Source organism: Eupeodes corollae, chromosome 1 (genome assembly GCF_945859685.1).
Source record: "Eupeodes corollae chromosome 1, idEupCoro1.1, whole genome shotgun sequence".
NCBI lineage: Eukaryota > Metazoa > Arthropoda > Insecta > Diptera > Syrphidae > Eupeodes > Eupeodes corollae.
The window spans coordinates 40,231,418-40,239,243 of record NC_079147.1 but is presented as its reverse complement, the minus strand read 5'-3'; positions in this window follow the sequence as shown (position 1 = coordinate 40,239,243).

Genomic DNA, 7,826 nt, shown 5'->3' with positions numbered 1-7,826 from the left:
GTTGCATTAAATACTTTGTATTTGGTCCAGTGGTAAAAACTTTAGTTTGCAAACAATTTTCCAACATCATATTGAGTGCTAGTTAATACAGTTTCCTTACTTATTTCCTTAACATGTCTGCCTAAGTTTAAGTTGTAGGTTAACAGCACTCCTAAATATTTGAAATTCCGTACAGTTGAGATTCATTTATATCCAAGACTCCGGTTTTCTTCTCCTTTGACGACTGGAGTCAATTTATTTGAAGTTAAAGTGAAAACGGGTTGTCAGACAGAAAAACAAGGTCATCCACGTACAAAGACAACTTAATAAGATTTTCACAAAGATTTCAGAAAGAATATCACAAATATTATCCATGAAAAGCACAAAAGTAAAGGACTCAAATTGCAACTATGTTAAACGCCTGCAGATGTTGCGAACCATGCTGATAAACTGGACCCATTAGGTTATGCCGCGCTTGATGTCTTGAGGAGATTGAAATAGAGTACATAAAACTTTAGGGATACACCTATAGTTGTCTGTCTGTTCACCGTGTCAAATGGTTCTTTGAAATCCACTTCGAATGCTTTTCGAATATAAAATATGATCCACTGAAGAAAATCCAAATCGGAAACCAGTTTGAAATATGCTCTGAACGTTCAATACAGTTAGAAAGTCTTTCATAGAGTATCGCAGGAAATATCTTTCTTAGTGAGTTGAGAATATAATTCCCTCTATTGTTCTAAAGTTAGTTCGGTTTTCCATATTGCAAAAATTATGGCTTTATTAAAAACACGTTTGAAGTAAAGCAAAATACAAATTTTAAGTTGTTCGTTTCTGTTTTCGAAAAATTCAACTGGAACGTTTCACTTCACAAAGCTTTGCAGTTTTTTTCATTTGCATGATAGTAAGTTGCATTTCGTTAAAAGATATTGGTGCGTCCAAATCAAAAACACTCATATTTTGGATCGCAAAGTTATGAAAGTTCACCTCAGCCGAAAAAAAGAGATTTTAAAATGAGCTGTTAGAGTCTGAGTTTCGCGATAAGCCCTTATACCTCGGTGGCATCCTCCAAGCTGACGTACATTGGATCAGAACTTCTTAGAATTTACATTGAGATATAGTTGCTGGTCAAGAGACCAGTTAATTGAAAGAATTGAAAAAAAAGCTTACGCAGTCTTTATGATATTATTAACACTTTTGGCATCAAAGCAGGATAAGTATTATTAGTAATTGGCACAAAAGCAAAAAACCCTCGGTTTAGGCTTTTAAAAAATTAGCTTAGAATTGTTTTTTTTTACAAAACATAAAGTAATGTATAGTAACATATTAAAACAGCACTTATAATTTAGTTTATATTATTCACTTACACCTCAATATCATCAAACTTAAATACTAAATGTTTCGAAAGATTACAGTTTAAGAACTTTTACAAAAAAATAAGCATTTATTAAGTTATTAACTAAGTTTTTAAGCTCTTCTTCATTCCAAAAGAGACTAGACTAATCCTTATTGAAACCCAGAAAATACCTCTTCACCTCAAAAGTTTTAATGAAACCACAATAAATTTAAAAAAAAAAAACATATTCAAACCCTAACTCTTTATTTAAAAATTTGATTTTTTATTTGAATTCTGAGTATTTCAGTATTTAAAAAACTTTATCAGTCAAGTATGTATACCTACCTACTTTACGTTTTTATTTTTAGCTCATTTTAAGTTTAATTCCATTTTAATTTGATGTAGCTCCTGGAAGTATACGAGGAGTCCATTATTCTTGTTTACTTTTTCCTTGAAATTTATGGTGGTTATAATTTTACTTTTCTACTATGGCTTTCAGAAAAATTAAAATTACACGGTTGTAGTCAACTTAATCAAACTTTTTTGTACATCTTAAAACTATTTTGATTCTTCTTTAATATTCATATTTATGGTTTTTAACAGATATCCGGTGGGAAACTAAGAACTTTCGAATAGCGAAGTATACGTACTTTGTTCAACTTAGTTTCTCAAGAAAATTATCTCATCTTAAGTGTACATCAAATTAATACTTCAAAAGAATAAAATGTATATTTTTATAAATTAAAAAGTGTATTTAGATTTTAAGAAAAACCATCACAGCTTTTAATTTAAAACAAGCCGGAATTCTTAAAAACTTAAAATCCACAAAATCGCATGATAATCATTCAGTTCTTCCTCTTACCAAAAAAGGTCCCCATTCACTCGCCAAAAGAAGCACGTTTTTCTAATTATAAGGTCACGCCAAAATCTCACCTAATCTCCCATCCTGCAACTTTAAATAAATAATAATAACGCGTTTCCGGTCTTATCCTAATAATATGCAATGCATAAGGATACGTTTACGGTTCGATGGTGGGATGGCTGTAAGGACAAAGTTCTTCCAACTTTAACCTCAGACACCTAGCCCTCTCCCTTACCATTTTCACACCACCAACCGCCAACCTTTACATAAATATAGACAAGCAAAAATCCTTAATAACAACCACATCGTTCTTATCAAAATCCGAAAGGAAAAAAAATAAATTATTTTATTTAAATATCGTTGTCCTGAGTAAATCCTGTTTTATTTTCTTAGGAAGACAAAATAACATCCTGTAATATATTTACCATGGTTAATGTGATATAATTTACTTTTTTTTTCTTCTTCGCAGTTTTTCGCGTTTGCGTTTCTAGAGCCTTGCGGGTTATTTGCGGATTTTTTGTTTTTGTATTTTCAGAGGTTGACAAAGATCCTTAAAAAAAAAAGTGAGGAAGGAGTGAAGTGGCTACTTTTTTTTGAACGAAAAGATTTGAAGAAATAACCTAAATTTATGAAAAATAATGCAAATGTTTATTTTTTTATTTTCATTTATTTTAACTTTGTTAAGGATTTTATTTTTAAAGAGGTGGTTGGAAAATATGTCTGTTTAAATTTTTAATGGGTTCCCTCAAAAAAAATGTGTACAAGCAGACTGAAAATTTTAAAAGTATCTGAGGTTGGATTTTATGGGAAACTTCTGAAAATATTTTTTTTGTAAGTCTTAGGGTATAAAACGTGTGGAAAAACTGGGAGTGATTTATTTTTAAGTGCCGAAAAGTTGCGATACAAAAATGTGTAAATCTTCTATTTATAGAATTTTATCTCCAATTGTCTTTATTAAGCGTGGGAATTTTGATAAGCATATTTTTAAAGACTGCGTTATTATATTGTAAAGTAGAATGATTTTATCGTTTTTGTGTGTTTAGGCAGAGTTTTGAATAGCTTTATTTTAATACAAGTGTTTTATTAACTCCAGAATATCTTTTTCAGAAAAAAAGATCACTGGGAAAGTACCTCCCTTATTGAGTGTCAACAATATTTTGACATATTTGCCAGTGAAAATATTTTGGTGACCTCAACATTATATTAATATTATTTTAGCAGCTATTTTAATAGTGAAATTCATCGAACATCTTTAGTACTTCGTAGCCGGTCTAGTTATTTAATCTTTTTGCGATGACATTTTGCCTTGTTTCCAAAGGTTAAAAATACTTACCTTAAACTTGTTTATTAGAAGAAATAAAAAAACAACAAAGGTTCTAATCCTAGTCAAACAAATTATTTAAGTGCAATACATCCGTCTCACTAAACACTAATAAAACCTTGAAATTTACTACGTTCGTACATCCATACGTTTGAGAAGCTTTTTTCGTCGCCCATATCGCAAGAGCCAGTGGAGATATCGACTTCAAAAAGTGAATACCGACTTCAACTTGAAATGATTTTAGACTAAAATATCTTTATTCAAAACTTAAAACATTGGCATAAATCTAATTTCACCTTATTAAAAATATAGTTTTAAATAGTCAGTAAAACTTTCGGAAAGGTCGAATTAACAGTTTTTTTTTTGATAAAAAATAAAAACATAAATTCTCTTCAGTAAGGTTTGCCATTTCATGACGGAAGGATATACGAACCAACAACTAGTCGAACTCATTAAAATTTACTTCCGAAATTCGGAGTCAGTGGACTCAACGTTAAGAGCAGAAGAAAAATTGAGCTTCTAGTGGAAAAATTTGAATCCACAGGCATAATACAATAAAGGCTTCAGTTGCAGAAAGTCCAAATGTGTCTCTCACACGTTGTTCTCAAGCGTTAGGCATCTCTGTGACGTCGTTGTGGCGAATTTGGTGAAACGATCTTGGCCTAGTTCCTAACAGAGTTAAACTGACGCAAGAACTGAAGCCATTTGACTACCAAGAGCGGATTTTCATCGAAAAATCATCTTCAGCATAATGAAAGTCATTTCTTGCTAAATGTCTTCATCAATAAATAAAACATACAATATTAGTCAGCCATAAGCATGCCCAAAGAATGGAATCTCAGTATTGTTAGCACGATCTTAAGGGGGTCTATCAACGAGCGAATCATGATCATCCGTTTCAAGGCTAATTTAATGGGCGATTTTAATGCCAAGCTACGAATGGAAGACATCTTTGGTGGAATAATCGGGAAAAACAGCCTGCACGACAACACTTCCGACAACGTATTCAGGCTCATAGATTTTGATGCGGGGCAAAACGTCATGGTATCCATTACGCGTTTTCCACACCTCAACACCCACATAGGAACTTCAAATTCTCCAGATCAATCTACCGTCAACCAGATTAACCATATTGCAATCGACGACAGACACGCTTCCAGCATCATGAATGTCCAAACTTTCAGAGGAGCTAACATCCACTCGGACCACTACCTCGTTGTAGCCAAGGTAGCACTTTGGGTTCCCAGACCCAAAGTAAAACAGGGAGTTGCTGGTAGAAGGTATAATGTCGAACGGCTACAATTGCAAGAGATCCTCAAATCCTTTTCCGAACAAGTTACAAGTAACCTCTCTCGAAGTTCTCTGCCGCAAACACAATGTATCGAAAACAAGTAGCAACATTTCCAAGATTCAATCAGAGAAGCCGCCTGTGTCGTGGTGGGTTTCAAGAAACCACTAACAAGGAACCCCTAGTTTGATTAGGAATGTCGGCAGGCGAATGCAGCCAAACAAGTTCGAAAGTTTTATGAACAGTTGAAACGAAATTCACAGGAACATAAACCTAGAACCGAAGGCTGCAAAGACGGAAGTGGAATTATCATAGTGGAACCGCAGTCAGTGCTGAGGATATGGAAGGACCACTTCTGCAGATTGTATAACGGCGACGACGGACGAACCGAATTTTGCTGTCAGGCCGGATGATCCATTTAACATAGACGACGAAAGCCAACAATCCCCTCCTCCCGACTTAGACGAAGTAAAGATTGCCATATGTAAGCTGAAGTCTTTAAAGCAGCTGGAGATAAGTTGCATAGGAGCATGCATCAACTTACCTGTACGATATGGTCCGAAGAAAGCATGCCCGATGAATGGAACCTGAGTATTATTTGCCCCATCCTGAAAAGAGGAGACCCTATAAACTGTACCAATTATAGAGGAATCAGTCTACTTAACATCGCCTATAAAATTTTCTCTTCCATAATATGTGAACGTCTAAAACCCACCGTCAACAACCTGATAGGTCCTTATCAGTGTGGTTTTAGACCAGGAAAGTCCACAGTTGATCAAATATTCACATTACGGCAGATCCTGAAAAAACCCAAGAACACCAAATCGACACCCACCATCTTTTCATCGATTCCAAGGCCGCATATGACAGCATCTAGAGGACGAGCTGTATTGAGCCATGCCATGTCTAGTTTTGGCATCGCTGCCAAACTCGTCCGTTTGTGCAGAATGACCATGGAGAATTCACGCTGCTCCATAAAGTTTGGAAACAACTTAACGGAACCTTTCGATGTTAAAAACGGTTTTAGAGAAGGTGATGCGCTGTCATGTGATTTTTTTAACATTGTGCTTAATGAATAGTGCAGAGCAAACACGTCAACACTAGAGGCACTTTCAAAAGAATAACATGCATATGCTGATGACATTGACATAATGGGAAGAAGTCAAGGACTTCATCTACCTTGGCTCCGCAATAAACGCAGAACCAGCCAGCGGTGAGATCAAACGAAGAATGACTCTTGCTAACCGCTGTTTCCCTCTCTCGAGGGACGAAAGTGTCGCTATATATAAGACCCTTATCATAGCCGTCCTGCTATACGGTGCAGAAGCATGGACTATGACAAAAGTGGATGAAAGCACCTTGGGTCCTTTCGAGAGAAAAGTTCTTCGTGTGATCTGCGGTCCCGTATGCATCGAAGGGGAGTGTAGTAGAAGATGGAATGACGAGCTGTAGGGGCTGTTCAGCAACGTAGACTTAGCCAGAAGGGTAAAAGGCCCACGACTAAGATGGCTGGGTCACGTAGAGCGCATGGAAATCAATACTCCGGCCCGGAAAGTCAGTATAGGAAGACCACGGATCAGGTGGCACGCACAAGTGAAAGGTCACCTCACCCAACTTGGAGCTTAAAATTGGAGACATCTAGCTAGGGACCGAGCTAGATGGAGAAGTTTGTTCATTGAGGCCGTAGTTCACACAGGACTGCAGCGCCACTGCGGACTGCAGTGTCATTGGGCCGCACTACTTCCGTGATGATCAAGACAGGCAGAGTAATGGGGAACGCTACCGTTCAATGATAACCGAATATTTTTGGAACCAATTGGATGATGTGTATTTGGAGGGACAAGTGGTTCCAAAAGGACAGCGCCACTAGCCAGCGAAAGTCACAATCGATTTATTGGAAACCAAGTCTGGAAAACGTGTTATCTCACGAAATGGTCCAGTCGCTTGGCCAACTCGGTCGTGCGATTTGACGCTGGCAGTTACACTATTTCCTGTAGGGCTTCGTCAAGTCTATGGTCTATGCCAATAACTTCGTACGAATATCGAACGTGGAATTGCAGCAGTATCGGTCGATTTATGCTTGAAAACCGTCAAAATTGGATTCAGCGTCCGGACTTTTGCAAGCGTGCCAGTGGTGGCCATGCAAAATAAATAACTTCAATGTTCCGAAACGTTACTTAGAAATCGGCTGTTTTTTTATTAATAAATCATTAAAAAACTTTAACTTTGTTTGATGAAATAAACTTAACTTAACTTTGAGGTTTTTAACTTTATTTTGAATGTTAAATCGTAAACTACAATTTCTTTTAATGCCGAACACTACTTTTTCTAAATTAAAAAAGTAAGGTGTATTGCTTACAGCTAGACAAAAACCTAATAGCCCAACGGTTTTGAGAAATACAGAATTACTCAACCGGAAACAAGAACACTAAATAAGTACAAAAAGAACCTTAAATTTCTCCATTATTGGAATTTCAAATGGTATGACCAGCGTTTTCACAAATCAAAGTTTCTCCGATATCACAGCATGCTTATGTGATGATCTAACGTTATTTGTGTAAAATTAGAAGACTTATAAGAACTAAAGAGCAATGAGCAGACGCGTACCAGGTTTGTATAAGCACACAATTTTGTTTTAAACATGGCTATTTATGAAGAGATCTTAAGGTCGAATCCTTCCAATACTCTTTTGACTTGTTCATACAAAATACTACACAAGAACACAAGTATGTTACATTAATTATTGTTAAACTTTCTGAAACAAAATAAATAAATCGCACTCAAAGACCAAAACAACAAACTAATAGTAAATAAAAAACAACACAAATTGATACTGCCAAAAGTTTAGGAATCTAAAGTTGCATTAATTATTTTGAATAAACACGTTATAATGATAATTTTCGTAATTAAATTTATTTAGCACTTTTACCTGCTTTTTAAAGGTTTTATTTCTTTCGGAAATGTCCTCAAAATTCTTTCAAAGATTTTGATAAACTTACTCAGGTTTTTGGGCAAATTTCAAAAAATGGATATTAAACAA